This window comes from Carassius auratus, unplaced genomic scaffold, assembly GCF_003368295.1.
Source record: "Carassius auratus strain Wakin unplaced genomic scaffold, ASM336829v1 scaf_tig00012826, whole genome shotgun sequence".
Lineage (NCBI taxonomy): Eukaryota > Metazoa > Chordata > Actinopteri > Cypriniformes > Cyprinidae > Carassius > Carassius auratus.
In genome coordinates this window covers 42,238-51,594 of record NW_020524330.1, presented here as the reverse complement: position 1 = coordinate 51,594, position 9,357 = coordinate 42,238, and the positions used below count along the sequence as shown (strand labels likewise).

General features: G+C 45.0%; 2 pseudogenes; one reads left to right on the top strand and one right to left on the bottom strand.

Annotated features, from left to right (window-relative positions):
• The first annotated feature begins 1,677 nt into the window (after positions 1 to 1,677).
• Positions 1,678 to 2,064, top strand: LOC113073719 (rho-related GTP-binding protein RhoA-B pseudogene; annotated as a pseudogene).
• A 1,034-nt stretch (positions 2,065 to 3,098) lies between these two features.
• Positions 3,099 to 8,651, bottom strand: LOC113073718 (transmembrane protein 43-like; annotated as a pseudogene).
• Between the last annotated feature and the right edge of the window lie 706 nt (positions 8,652 to 9,357).

Below are 9,357 nucleotides of genomic sequence, written 5' to 3'. Positions count from 1 at the left end.
ATAACATCACACTTTATATCGGCTGGTGAAAACATCTATTGGTTGACCACTAATGTTCCTGTGGTCATTAAGAAATGAAAATGCTTAAATGGAGTAGCGCAAGGCTTAATTTGAAGAGTTTGGCCGATGTATTAAACTCCAGATGTGCGGTTGTTTTGCATTCTGCAGGTTCACGACCTCTTACGATCTACTGATGAAATGATGCAAGTTTAAATGAGCAGCTGCTGTCGTAAATTATATGCTTTTCAAATTAAGAGTCTTCACTGTGTGTTAAGCTTGTTTTTAAAACAATTAAATGAGTGTTAATTAATAATAAGGTGGACAGATGAACCAAATCATTTATGGAATCAGAGCTGATTGTCTGCCCATATTTGCAATTACTAATTATTGGAATCAGCTGAAACCATCTGAGGTCAGAAAAGCGGAGCATTTCAAAATAAGAGTCTCTGTGATTTTTCAGGCTTGTGACTCGAGCCAAAAACTCAGAAAGCATACTTTTATTAGTTGAAATAATTTAAACATTACCTGAAGTTAAATATAAACCTCATTTTTAGTTAGTTGCCACGGCAACATTTAATTCTACCCGATGTACTAAAATGACTAAAGCAGAAATAAAAACACAAAACTAGATAAAAGTTTGTCAAGACAAACTTTAAGTTTGCTTGAGAAAGCCTGACCAGAAAGTTTAGAAAGTTTGAAAATGTGAAAAGTTTAAAAAGATTTAAAAGTTTAAGAAGTTTAAAAAAGACCGAGATTAACATATTGCTAGCATTACAAGCAAGTGACTACCATGTCATTAGCATGATTAGCAAAGTTGCTAGCATGATTAGCAAGTTATAGCATGTACTTAGCATTATTTTGATTCTATCATGATTAGCATGCGACAACATGTTTTTAGCATGCGACTAGCATGATTTTACCATGATTAGCATGTTGCTAGCATGCGATAGATAGATAGAAATAGACAGATAGATAGATAGACTAGTTGAGTTTGAATGAGTTTAAAATTGATTAGCATCGAAGCTTGATTGAGTCTAATGGGATTTGGAGCTTGGGTCATCTGAACATCCTGTCAATGAAAGTCTATGGGATTTTTAATCTTAATTTTTTATGAAAGTCATAAGTCCAATCAGTTAGAAAAGATATAGCACACCCGGCGGGTATAGGCTGAAGAGCTGGGCTGAGTTTGGAGTCTGTAGAGTTAAAGCTCTAGGAGGAGTAGCAGTTGCAAAATTTTGGGTCAGAAGAAGAAGAAGATAGAAGTTTAAATAGGATTTCAGTAAGTTGGCTTTCTCAAGCCAACTTAACTAGTAAAATTGACAACTTTAACTTGGAAGCAGAGAATTAAAAGAAATAAAAGCCAATTCAAAATATTAATAAAAACTATAATATAATCTCAGTGATGCTAAAATAACACTGGTTTATAGTTAAAAGTCCCATTTGTGCAAAAGAGAATTATAATTAGTGTTTTGTTGACTACAGTATGTATATTTTACTAGTAAATCAAAAAAAGTAATTGCCCTTTTAAACATGAAAATTTTTTCAGCAAAATCCGATATTGATTGATTTTGCATGTATTGGTATTTTAACGCGTTAATAAAGTGCATAAAGTGATTTCAGTGCATGTGTATGTACCGAATGTTTGAGCGTCTCTTAACTTTCTCGATCTGGGTTAAGTGAAGCAGCGCTGTGGTTTGGTGACGTCTCTCCATCTGTCCCGCAGGAGCCCGTCAAACCGGAGGAGGGCCGAGACATGGCCAACCGCATCTGTGCCTTCGGATACATGGAGTGCTCCGCCAAAACCAAGGACGGTGTGCGGGAGGTGTTCGAGATGGCCACCAGGGCGGCGCTGCAGGCCCGCAAGGGCAAGAAGAACAACAAGTGCCTGCTGCTGTAAACAGACTGTGCTCACCTCCATTTTATTCCTTTTAACTGAATCAGTTCACCTAGTGTTGAGAGTTATGTCAGTATTTAACGTTTCTGTTAGTACACCTTTGAATTCACCACATTCAGACTCTGCAGAAACACAAATATGCAACGACGACTTCGAGAAACAACAGATCAGGAACCAAAGGTGCAACTGCACACCCGCCGACGAGACTTGAAATGCATTATTTTGTCTTTCACAACAGTAGAATTTGGTATGTTTGTGTATTAAAGCCTTAAATAAGACGTGTTTGCTGGTTTGAGTTTCTCATGCTTTGATGATTGAAACAGTATGTCATTGTGGGTTCGCTCTTTATTTCACACTCCTTCACAACACATACACAAAAACAGATTGTAAATAAAGTTCCTGTGAAAAAATAAAGTGAAAATGCAGAATAACAATTGATTTCATAGTGGAGTTTTTATGAGTGCGCTGCAAAAATTACTTTCTTACATTGTATTTTCATTGTTTTTTAGTACAAAATATCCAAATATTCTTTCATCAAGAGAAATTTACTGGAGACAAAAAATGACTGCATATGAGTAGTATTTTTTTTCTGAAAACTGATCAATATGAAGTGAGTTTATGCTTTAAGTAATAAATATCTGACAGTGGGATCGAAAATTATCTTAATTGGAAAACAAAATCATGTCTCTGACCTCCACTGACAGATATTCTTCTAGTTCGGAGCAAAAACTCACTTTGATCCGTTTTTAAAGGTTTTTTTTTTTTTGTTTATCATAAACAAATGTTATTTATTTTTAGAAAAGAGGACTTCATATCTAAGTTATTGTGAATCTCCATTAAATGTATCTTGATCTACAAATGTTTAGATATTTTTACTGGAACACCAGTTTTTACATGTAAAATAATATCTGTGGTAACATAACTTGACAAATACTGGTTTTTCTCTACAAAATTAGTGACACACATCTGTACTGAGAATATGAATTTTGAAGCTGTTATGCTTATTTTTAAAGATGTAAGTTTAGAAGTACATATGAGCATTTGGCTGTTAATGTGTGGCAGTTTATGTTGTACAAATAAATGATCATCAAGTCATGTTTCCTGCATTGAAGGACCCCAAAGAAAGCAGTCTCTCGACTGCAGCACTGTGTAGAAATGCAAGAGAAGCTCAGAGCTGCTTGAGGTGTTGCGCGAGAACGTCAAACTAGTCATTGGTTTTTTGCTTGGACGGGGCTCTGACGTGTGCGAGGAGAAGTGGCAGGAGTGCGAGCAAACATGATCATCCCGCCCAGCAGTGGGCGATAGAAGATCCATCCTGCGGCGATGGTGAGAAGAGACAGCGAACACGAGACGCAGAGCGCGAAGATCTTCAGCCCCGCTGACACCAGCTCCCTCAGTACAGGAACCCAGTCCAACTGGACCAGAGAGAGAGAGAGAGTCAGGACCCTAAAATGACCCATCAGCCCAGAGAGCGTGTGTGTGAATTACCCATCAGCCCCGAGAGCGTGTGTGTGAGTTACCCATCAGCCCGAGAGCGTGTGTGAATAACCCATCAACCCCGAGAGCGTGTGTGTGAATTACCCATCAACCCCGAGAGCGTGTGTGAATTACCCATCAGCCCGAGAGCGTGTGAATTACCCATCAGCCCCGAGAGCGTGTGTGAATTACCCATCAGCCCGAGAGCGTGTGTGAATTAACCCATCAGCTCCGAGAGCGTGTGTGAGTTACCCATCAGCCCCGAGAGCGTGTGTGTGAATTACCCATCAGCCCCGAGAGCGTGTGTGTGAGTTACCCATCAGCCCCGAGAGCGTGTGTGTGAGTTACCCATCAGCCCGAGAGCGTGTGTGAATTACCCATCAGCCCCCGAGAGCGTGTTGTGAGAGTTACCCATCAGCCCCGAGAGCGTGTGTGTGAGTTACCCATCAGCCCCGAGAGCGTGTGTGAATTACCCATCAGCCCCGAGAGCGTGTGTGAGTTACCCATCAGCCCCGAGAGCGTGTGTGTGAATTACCCATCAGCCCCGAGAGCGTGTGTGTGAGTTACCCATCAGCCCCGAGAGCGTTGTGTGAGTTACCCATCAGCCCCGAGAGCGTGTGTGAATTACCCATTCAGCCCCGAGAGCGTGTGTGAGAGTTACCCATCAGCCCCGAGAGCGTGTGTGTGAGTTACCCATCAGCCCCGAGAGCGTGTGTGAATTACCCATCAGCCCCGAGAGCGTGTGTGAGTTACCCATCAGCCCAGAGAGCGTGTGTGAGTTACCCATCAGCCCCGAGAGCGTGTGTGAAGAGTTACCCATCAGCCCCGAGAGCGTGTGTGAATTACCCATCAGCCCCGAGAGGCGTGTGTGAGAGTTACCCATCAGCCCCGAGAGCGTGTGTGTGAGTTACCCATCAGCCCCGAGAAGCGTGTGTGAATTACCCATCAGCCCCGAGAGCGTGTGTGAATTACCCATCAGCCCGAGAGCGTGTGTGAGTTACCCATCAGCCCAGAGAGCGTGTGTGTGAATTACCCATCAGCCCCGAGAGCGTGTGTGTGAATTACCCATCAACCCCGAGAGCGTGTGTTGAATTACCCAATCAGCCCCGAGAGCGTGTGTGTGAGTTACCCATCAGACCCCGAGAGCGTGTGTGTGAATTACCCATCAGCCCCGAGAGCGTGTGTGTGAGTTACCCATCAGCTCCGAGAGCGTGTGTGTGAATTACCCATCAGCCCCGAGAGCGTGTGTGTGAGTATACCCATCAACCCCTAGAGCGTGTGTGTGAGTTACCCATCAGCCCAGAGAGCGTGTGTGAATTACCCATCAGCCCCGAGAGCGTGTGTGTGAGTTACCCATCAGCCCGAGAGCGTGTGTGAATTACCCATCAGCCCCGAGAGCGTGTGTGTGAGTTACCCATCAGCCCGAGAAGCGTGTGTGTGAGTTTACCATCAGCCCGAGAGCGTGTGTGTGAGTTACCCATCAGCCCCGAGAGCGTGTGTGTGAGTTACCCATCAACCCCGAGAGCGTGTGTGTGAGTTACCCCATCAGCCCCGAGAGCGTGTGTGTGAGTTACCCATCAGCCCCCGATAGCGTGTGTGAATTACCCATCAGCCCCGAGAGCGTGTGTGAATTACCCATCAGCCCCGAGAGCGTGTGTGTGAAGTTACCCCATCCAGCCCCCCGAGAGCGTGTGTGTGAGTTACCCATCAGCCACCGAGAGCGTGTGTGTGAGTTACCCCCATCAGCCCAGAGAGCGGTGTGGGGAAATTACCCATCAGCCCCGAGAGCGTAATGTGTGAATTACCCATCCAGCCCCGAGAGCGTGTGTGTGAGGTTACCCATCAGCCCCGAAGAGCGTGTGTTGTGAGTTACCCATCAGCCCCGAGAGCGTGTGTGTGATTACCCATCAGCCCCGAGAGGCGTGTGTGTGACTTACCCATCAGCCGCCGAGAGCGGTTGTGTGAGGTTACCCATCAGGCCCCGCAGCGTGTGTGTGAGTTCTCATCAAGCCCGAGAGCGTTGTGTGAGTTATCCCATCGAGCCCCGAGAGGCAGTGTGTGTGAGTTTACCCATCAGGCCCCGAGAGCGTGTGTGTGAGTTACCCAATCAAGCCACCAGAGCGTGTGTGTGAGTTACCCATCAGCCCGAGAAGCGTGGTGTGAATTACCCATCAGCCCAGAGAGCGTGTGTGAATTACCCATCAGCCCCCGAGAGAGTGTGTGAATTACATGTGCATTACCCAGTGTGTATAAGATCCGTGTGCTCAGACTGACGCCCAGAAACATGAGCACCCAGCCTCCAAGCCTCAGTGCCCAGGTCTTCATGTTGTTCAGCTGATGTTCTCTGTCGAACACCTCCTGCGGAAACAAGCAGATGTGAGCGTCACACCTGCAGCGGTGGATCTGTGTGACCTGTGACCCCACACACCTCTGCTGATAGATCGCCCATGTAGAGGATCTCCAGCACGTCTCCGGATCGCGTCTTGAAGGGCTTGAGCTGATCGCCCCGCTGCATCGCCACCACACTCACCTAACAACACACACCAGAGACTAACTACACAGCACAGTGAGAAACAGTGAGAAACAGAGACTTATTCAGACTCAAACGGAGCAAAAATAATCATTTGCTGAAGATGCTGATATTCCTTTGATGCTTGCATGTTCACCTTTATTTATATAATGATCTATATATCAGTCATCACTTTATATCTCCAGTAATGTGTGTCAGTGAGATGAGATGTAAATGATCCGCACATATAACACAGAGACTGAGAGCTGAAGAAATCAAGGCTCCTCAGAAGATGTGAGATGTTCTGGAGGCTTGTGAAGATCATTCCTCCGCTGAGGAACAGTGAAAGTAAAGCTTCTGGAAACAAACGCTCCTCAAAAGATCCTGAGGATCAGTTTGAGACTCTAAAACATGATTGATGGAGAATCAAGTAAAGCTGAGCTGCTTCAGTCCAGGAAGAGTTCATCTGGAGATATTACTGACCTTATTCTGACCTTTACTTGATCACAATCAGACAAGATCTGACACCAGAAGCTGGATGCTTGTACAGTTACACTGGAAGAGCTTTGACTGGATAAAACACTCTGAACTCTCCTCAGAGACAGAAGATGTGGCGCAGATTGAGTGAGAAACGGAAACATGTTCATCATTTAGTGCCTTAGAAATTTGTGCATTAAATAAATACAGTAGTTTTATATGGTTAAAGGGATAGTTCACCCAAAAAAAGAAAATTAATGTTGTTCCGAACCTGAAACTCATTTTCTTCTGCTGAACACAAAATATTTATTTTGAAGAAGGTGAGCCACCAAAAATGTTTCCGGTCCCCTTTGACTTCCATAGTATTTTTTCAAACAATGAAAGTCAAGTTTACACCAACCCTTAACTTCATCAGTTCCTCGTTCATCATGTGACAAACTGACAGTACTATATTTCTCTTCAGCAGTGTAGGAGGATATCGCATTCAGAAAACGAGTCATCTGATTGGCCGTTCTTACCTTGTGGGCGGGGCCAGGATAGACTCCATCACCACTCAGACCAGCGTAAGTGAAACGAATGCGCACGTCTCCGACCTGAACCAACAACAAGACAACAGTCACCATGGAAACCAATGATGTCCACCATGTGTGTGTGTGTGTGTGTGTGTGTGTGTTCACACACCTCTGGACGTCGAGGGTTTGTCGTGTGGTAAAAGTAATCGTCGTACACCGTCAGGAAGTTGTTCATCACAGGAACAGGAAGTCCTTGAAGACTCAGTGTGTGGAAGTCATTGATCTGCTCCACCAGCCCTGGAAACACACGTGTGACCGTCAACACGCCTGCAGCAGCACGAGGAAGAGCAGCTAATGTGTGTGCTACCTTCAGACAGGAAGAGGTTCCCGACCCAGACGTCTGGAGCCACGACCGTCACGCTCTCCACCGCCATCGCGCTGAGAAACCACAGACACGTCAGAAACACACAGCGCCGCAGATCTCATCACTGCTCACGACACTCACCTGGGGTTCATGTGGCCGACCTCCTTATCAAAGTGCCTGCTGCTGATGACCTCTGACCTCCATTCAGTGTCTGCAAATAACACAAGGTCAGTGAGCAGCCGGAGAGACGCACAGAGAAACGTCAGCTCGGACACTCACTGTATGTGTATGTGGTTTCAGTCTTCTTCTCTCCGTTCTCCTCATAGTCCCTGTGATGAACGAGACAGACATGAGTGAGTGTGGTGGAGTGAGTGAGTGTGTGTGTGTGTGTGACACAGACCTGCTCTCGCTGTACTCCACCCACTGGTACATCTCCACCTGTCTCTTCAGCTTCACTGCCTGCACCGTCACACTGTAGTTCGGGTCGTACAGCGGCTGTCACACAGACACAAACAGTGATTCGATTCATCTCTATCAGGTTCTGTTCATCAAAACAGTGTCTCAACTGTAAACTACCCAATCAACTTTATCAGTTTATTACTATCATAGTAAAAGTCTGAACTGCTAAACTCAATTCGATATCCCAGACCACTGTTATAGACACTAAATGTTTGGATGGATGGTTGGATGCGCACGTGGGCGTGACGTCATCATTACCTGCGCGGTCCGCAGCGGCCCGGACAGGTGAACCAGACGCCCGTCATTCTGGGGGTCCAACGTCACATCCGTATGAAGAGGACACGACCTGTTTGAGACCCTCATCCAGAGCCGAGGCCGTGCGCACAGCGCGCCCCTGCAGACACAGATGATTGACAGATGGATGCACTGCAGGACTAATCGACAGAATGATCGGGTCTCACCTCATTCGTGAAGAGCACGTAGAACGACAGCGCGAACAGACAGACTCCCGCGATCACGCCGCCGGTGCTCGCGCTCAGACGCTCCAGGAACCCGGGGGACCGGTCCGCGTGGACGCGCGTGTGCTGCTCACCTGAGAACTGACAGATGACAGGTGAAGACAGACAAACAGACTGACATTAGTGTTAGCAGAGCAGGATCTTATGAATGCGACTTACTGTTTCAGTCATTCTGTGTGTTTCAGGCCCGCGAATGCAAAGACTGTAACTTTAACAACTCCGCCGAAAAAAAAAAGAAAAGTCCTGCTTCCGATTAAACTATCGCTTTGAAACGAGTTTACACTGGAGAAAGAGTGAAACTTCCTAAACCTGACTGGTTAAACGAGTCGAGGAAGTGTCTGTGGTGGTGCATGCTGGGAAATGTAGTCACTTTCGCGCAGAGTATGCTGGGAAATGTAGTTATATATCGCAAATTGTAACGGTATTATCGTACAGCTTTAATCTATAAGATAAAGGATATAAATATAAGATATCAATATTTTTTGTGAAGCTGCTTTGAATTTATATATAACTATACTGAACTTGAACTCAGTGCTCAGTTCATGTATGAATATTTTAATGCAGTTATGAATTGTGTTTTATTATTTCATTATTATTATTAAAGTTAATTGGGTGACTGAAACTGAAAAATGCAGCAGATGTGTTGAAATCTTGAGCTCACGCTAGATCTGTGTGTGATGACCGGTGATCTGTGACTCCAATCCCTATTATGGAGGAGGAAGTGCCTCAGTTCTCCTCTGGAGGAGGTATATATATATATAATATATATATGAAAACACACACTAGTGTACCTGTAGGTGTAATGGCTACAGTACAGACTGTATTTTCTATCCCCTTTCTCTAACCGTCCTGCTCATACAAAACTACAGGCATTTTTAGATTTTTAATATCGCTTTATTGGCATGAATGTAATACAATATTGCCAAAGCTTAGAATACATATATAGAAAAAAAATAAAATGCATAATAACAATAATTAAATGAACATCACAGTAATGGAACTGAATATTATAACGTCTTAGAAATGTGAACATTTGATATGAGTCTTTAACTTGCATAGAAACACAGAAACATACTAATGAGCACAGTAGGGTCAGGCCCAGAGAGCAAGCAGTTTCGGCCCAGAACCGGCCCACGTGAAGTCCCTGC